This window comes from Nicotiana sylvestris, chromosome 10 (genome assembly GCF_000393655.2).
Source record: "Nicotiana sylvestris chromosome 10, ASM39365v2, whole genome shotgun sequence".
NCBI classification, from domain to species: Eukaryota; Viridiplantae; Streptophyta; class Magnoliopsida; order Solanales; family Solanaceae; genus Nicotiana; species Nicotiana sylvestris.
In genome coordinates, this window is record NC_091066.1 from 160,855,049 (window position 1) to 160,861,327 (window position 6,279).

General features: G+C 33.2%; 2 long non-coding RNA genes across 2 annotated transcripts; one reads left to right on the top strand and one right to left on the bottom strand.

Moving 5' to 3' along the window:
* The first annotated feature begins 1,853 nt into the window (after nt 1-1,853).
* Nucleotides 1,854-3,794, top strand: LOC104235445 (uncharacterized). Its single transcript, XR_713189.2, has 2 exons — nt 1,854-2,262; nt 3,535-3,794. It is a non-coding gene; the product is annotated as an uncharacterized lncRNA (long non-coding RNA).
* LOC104235446 (uncharacterized) lies at nt 3,187-4,775 on the bottom strand. The gene is made up of 2 exons (XR_011403012.1): nt 4,031-4,775; nt 3,187-3,365 (listed from the first exon to the last, which is right to left on the bottom strand). It is a non-coding gene; the product is annotated as an uncharacterized lncRNA (long non-coding RNA).
* Nucleotides 4,776-6,279: the final 1,504 nt, after the last annotated feature.

Consider the following 6,279-nt stretch of genomic DNA (forward strand, 5'->3'; position numbering starts at 1 on the left):
GGGAGTAATTATCATATTGGGCAAAAATCACGTGCTTACAGTTATACGTAAATATAACCCAGTAAGATCCTCGAACCGCCACTCTGAATACCTCTGGGACAAGTGTTAGAAAATACAAACACTCAAAGAGCGCAGAAATAATATGTGCATAAATTCTTTCACTATATAATTACTCTATAAGTACAAACAATTATTCAACAACAACACTATATATATCTCAACACAATCTATACTAAGGACTTGTCATTAACGGCAGTGCAGGAAATTAACCCAACACCCCAACAAGTCCACGACAACATACGCAATGCCCAAATCTACTACGGCGGCATACATAATGCCCCAAATCTATAGCGGCAACATATACAATGCCCCAAATATATAACGGCAGCATACACAATGCCCCAAATGTATAACGGCAACATACACAATGCCCTAAATCCAATGGATGAGGAAGAAAATAAGGTGATGAAATACATATATATATATATATATATATATATATATATATATATATAATATTCCAAAAATCTAAGCAAAAAAGAACTTTTTAGATGGGTATAGTTGAAATTCAGTGAAAACTTATAGATAAGTCAATATACAAAACTTGAGGATGATTGGAGGTGATTTGGTCTGGTTTTGTATCAAAATTCGTAATTAAATCGAGTTCAAAAAATTGTTCTGCGACACATGTATCAAACTTGTATCATGCATGTATCTCAAACACATGTATACATGGATATACATGTGATACACAATTAATACAAATATGATACATATGTGATACACAATGTGATACACATATCATTTTTTTTATGTTCAGTTTTTTGTTCGAATTTTCAATGGAAACCACCTCAAAACTTCACCAAATCATCCCAAAATTGAGATTCAAGCTCCTTAAAATGTACCAAATCTATTCTAATAACACCCATTCAAAAAAAAAAGCAAAAATTTATTTTTTTGCTACAAATAGCTAATTGGCTAATATTAGTAATATTTGGCTAATATTAGTAATATCTTATGAATTGGTTAATTTTTGTAATGAGTTACTTATATATTGACATAGCTTGTAGTTTCAAATAAAAAATCCTAATAAAAAGTGTTATTAACTTATACGGTGGTGCGAATCTGAATTAACATAGATTAATTTTTATTCACATCTTGATTCATGGTTTTTAGTCAGATAGTCAAAAAGTTTTCGTGGAACAACTTTTACAAGGTCTGATATTTGTACATAATAGTAGCAAGGAACATTTTTTTTTCCTAGTTTGAGATTCTATGATTAGACACGCAGATGTGAATAAAAGTCAAAAAGTTTTTTTTAGTGATACAATGTTTATAGGCTTTCTGTCAATTGTCAATTGAGAGGTTATAGGTTCGACCAGTGGAAGTCAGAAGTGGATTAAGGGGGGGGGGGGAGGGGGTTCGTTCGAATCCCCTTCGCCGGAAAATTACACTGTACATATAAAGCAAAATCTGTTAAGAACCTCTATATATTGTAGTTTGAATCTCTTTGACACAACCAAAAAGCATAACTTACTGATCGAGGGGGTTCAAACGGTTAATTTGTAAGGTCACTAGTTCAATTCCCTCTAGCCACAATCTCTTCTAATTTTTTAACTTTTTCTTTTTTGAACTCCCTTATCAAAAATCCTGCCTCCGCTACTGGAGGAAGCAATCAATTATATTTGTATTAGAGTAAACTGTCTACTTTGAGGTACGACCCCTTTCTTCGGGCCCTGCGTGAAGACGAGATGCTTGACTGCTTTTTTTAATTGTTGAGAGGAAGAGGATGTGTTGCTTCTCGACATAACCTTGGGCACCAAGAATAAACATGTTATATAAAGGGAGAGTTCATCAATAGTCAGCAATACATAACACCTCAAGAAAATCCACCCCTTTTGTCTTTGTGATCAATACTATTATTGACTTCAGAGCTTTTCATTCTCTTCACAATTCTTTGTCAAAATCTGCTCAGACCTTAATTAAGTAATACTGGTTTCTTGAAAGCAAGTAAAATGAGTTACAGTAAGAAGAAAAACAGTGAATTCTCTTCTTCCTTATGGTCATTTCTTTTGTGCTTTTACATTAAAAATGATAGTAGCAATGTTGTGAAAGATTCAATTTCTAGTGGTTCGTCAAAACCTTCAATATCTGGACCTGAGGCAACTATGATATCTGCAGCCAAGCATTTCTCATCAGCTCACAAAGTTCGATTGATTTAGTTGTTTATGTGGTGACCAAGGACATGACCTTGATAGAAAGGTATGGAAGTCGAGGATTCGGTTAGTAGAGTAGGTAGTCTAGAGTATTCATAACAGTAGTATTATTACGCAGTCTCGCTGTTTATTGGTAGTAGGCTTTTATGCTTTCGTGAGCCGAGGGTCTATTGAAAATAGCCTCTATATCCTCACAAGGTACCGGTAAGGCCTGCGTATACACTACCCTCCCCAGAACCACGGTGTGAGATAATACTAGGTATGTTGTTGTAGTGGTGTATTTGGTATGAAAAAACAGAAAATAAGTCGTTTCTTGCAATCAAACACCAAAAAATATTTTTCTTGAAAAATACTTTCCGTTAAAAAGGAACAAAATGACTTTCTTCGCTTATGTTTTTTCTCCATTAGTACATTCAATTTCTAAATTTTAGAGAGTGTTAGATAGCGAGATAAAGTTTCATCTAAAAAAATTTCTTAAAAATATTATCCGTCCTGCAAAAACACTAATGTATCTCAGGTAACACTAGGTGATTCATTACTTAGGATGGGGATATATATCCAATGAATTAATTTGCGTATTCTACTATTACTATAACTAGTGGCGGATCCTGAATTTTTGATGGTGCCAATTCTGAATTGAGGAACTGAGTATATTGTTTTGTGCATAGTTATGGCATAATATTGAGTATTGACAACAAATAAATGTATGGAACCCTTTGTAATAAGGGGACGGATATAGCCCTATAGTAATTGGTTCAATTAAACCCATAATTTTGATGCGAATTATAAATTTATGTGCAAAAATTATTAAAATAGCATTAAAGTATATATGTGAAGCCATAACTTTAAGTATATAAAGAGTAATGCTAAAAATCTTAAAATTGAACTCGTAAAATTTAAATCCCGAATCCCGATGTTTGTAATGCGTGGCCTTATATATGGCATGATGAAATAAAACAACTTTATATGCTTTTGGAACCAATAACATGGTTTTATTATTACTGCAAAATTTTTTACAGTTTAAAGTTTTTAGACACTTAACAGAGTAAACTTAGACAGTAATAAGAAAAAGAAACTAGAGTGGTCTCAGACATATTTGTACTGCTTTTCTTCCGCTTGCCTTCTCCAAAATGACATCAATTCATCAAACTGCACATTACAGAAATCAAAGCACACATATTAGCATTATTCTTGTATATAGGGAAACATAAGTTGACATATACATTAGTATATCAATTACATCCATGATTCTTTAAGTTACGAGATGAATCAATAGCAAGTTGAATGGTGTTGTTTATTTTGCGAATAAATTATGCAGGGATTATATTGCAGATATTATAAGGCTGGAAACAGTTTTTTGAGAAATGTAGGGTAAGGTTGCGCGTACGATAAACCCTTATGGCCCGACCCTTCCTCAGACCCCGCCTAGCGGGAGCTTAATGCACCGGCTGTCCCCTTTTTTTTTATAATGCAGATATGTAAAACGAGGAGTAATAATCATTGGATAATACAGTGTATATGTTTTTTTGGACGAAAGTTTGTTCATAGCATGAAAAATGGATGAAAAGTTCTACTTCATACTAACATGTACAACAACAACGACAACAACAACATATACATTTCCAGTGTGATTTCACAAGTAGGATATGGGAAAGGTGGTGTGTACACAGACCTTGCTTCTACCTTTACCTTTGTGGGATAGAGATACTATTTTTGGTCGACTCTCGGCTCCAGAAAAATATTTTCCAAAATAGGCTTGAAAAATTCACTTCGAATGAAAAATTAAACTAGTCAGGCTTGTAAAACCAACGTACCGATTTTTGTCCACGAATCTCAGGAACTGGTGTTGGATTTGCTTCTTGATCAATGCAAACTTCATCCATTTTTATTTCATCTTCTTCTGATTCACTAAGATCAAAATTAGGAAACTCATAAGGGTCCAACTGGAAACTAACTTGCCTCTCCTGACCATGATTTCCTTCAGTTGATAACTCAATTATCTTTTTGGGACATTTATACATAATTTCTGGCAGTAGTAAACCAAACATGTACACAGACCAAGCTGGAAATAGTAAGATTAAAGACACTGATATGAAAATCATAGCAGGAACCAAAATTGGAAGAAAAAATAAGCCAAGAAAAAGAATGAAACATAGCTTGAAAACTAGAAGCATTGACTAGAATGCCTTATACTATACTTTGATTAATGCTTTATAGTGAAGATTGAAACTTGGAATTCAAAAGTTTGTTATATTTAAGTCAGCATATCTTGATTTAGAAGTTATGAAGATTGGATATTAGGAAATGTAGTTCAATATTTTGTTACATATCTAAGTCAGCCTATCTAGATTTAGTAAGTTCTCTAGTAGGTGAGCATTCAAGAAAGTGTTGACTAGAGTCGAAATTATTTTGGATCCATTTGGTAGTTGAAGGATCTGACAGAAGCCACCTTCTGTCATTAATTTTTTCTGGTTCCGAAATTTACTGGACTGACTAATTATATTCGTGCCATGTTAGACCTCTAAGAGGTAAAGCGCTCCTTATCAATAGGTTCTTTGTTTTGAGGACTCTAACTTGAAATTTCTAGTTAAATATATACTTGCATCTAGTGCTTACCCCAAATAAAAAAAATTAATTTTAGTAGTTAAAAATTAAAGTGAGAATACATATTATTTTTTAAGCATTTAAGTTGTGCGACATTATCAATATATTACAAAATAGGGATTTAAGTTATATAAACTGGTAGTATAAAGATTCTTTTAAACTAGCAGTGAATTTTAATATGTGATAGCATGTTAGTTATGACTATTGTATAAGGTTTCGATTAATATTTATCAAGAGATTGACTTGTAGTTACCTAAAAGTGACTTGATTAAGTAAATATTTTTTACCATCACTTTAAACTCAAAAATTATTTACACAGTCAAGTCTATTACATAAGATAATTACAAATAAAGTGTAATAAGCATTGACTACCGGGAAAATAATCATAAATGACCAGCTCTTACAAATTAAACTATATTAAGAGTGCAAAAAAAAAAAATCTCTACGTTATCAATGTTGATGACTCTTAACAAGAACTTCACAAAGCAAAAAGGAAAAGGAAGTAATTAATTAGATTATTTAATGTACTATATTTTGTTCCTTTATCTACTATTTTTATATTAGGTGTTGGAGTAAATTCGGCATGGCTACTAGCTCGTATGAACGCCATGGTAATTTGTGTGTTATAATTAAAAGGCAAAAAATAATGTCTCTGACGTACCAATTTTCAACTCAAGGACATGCTCTACGGGAACCAAGATTATGAACTAACTTATGTGTAATGATCCGATCAGTCGTTTCAAAAGTTGTAATCTCATTCCTCCATTTTATGCTTCTCTTGTGTTCCAAAGCTGTATTATGACTTATCAGGTTAGTTGGTTCGGCTCCGGAGTGATTTCAGAATGAGTTGAGACACTTATAGCCCGTTTGGCCAAGCTGCAAAAATAGTTTATTTTGAGAAGTGCTTTTCTCAAAAGTAGTTTTTTGAGAAGCAGTTTGTGTTTGGCTAATTAGTTTGAAAAGCACTTCTGAGCAGCAATTAGTGTCTGGCCAATAAAAAACTGCTTCTAAGTGTATTTTTCTCAAAAATGCTTCTCAAAAAAGTGCTTTTGGAGAGAAGCTACTTTTTTCTGCTTTTCCTTAAAAACACTTTTTTTTTCCTTCCAAAAGCTTGGCCAAACACCTCAAATTGAGGCCAAAAGTGCTTTTGGCAAAAAAAAAAGCACTTTTGGCCAAAAAAAAGCTTGGCCAAACAGGCTATTAGTCTCTTATTTGAAAGCTTAAGTTGGAAAAGTTGACCAGATGTTGACTTATGTGTAAACGACCTTGGATTTGAATTTTAATGGTTCTGTTAGCTCCGTTAGGTGATTTTGGACTTAGGAGCGCGTCCGGATTGTGTTTTGGAGGTCCATAGTAGAATTATGCTTGAATTGGCGAAAGTAGAAATTTTTGAAAGTTTGACCGGGAGTGAATTTTTTGATATTGGGGTCGGATTGGATTTCCGGAAGTTAGAGTAGGT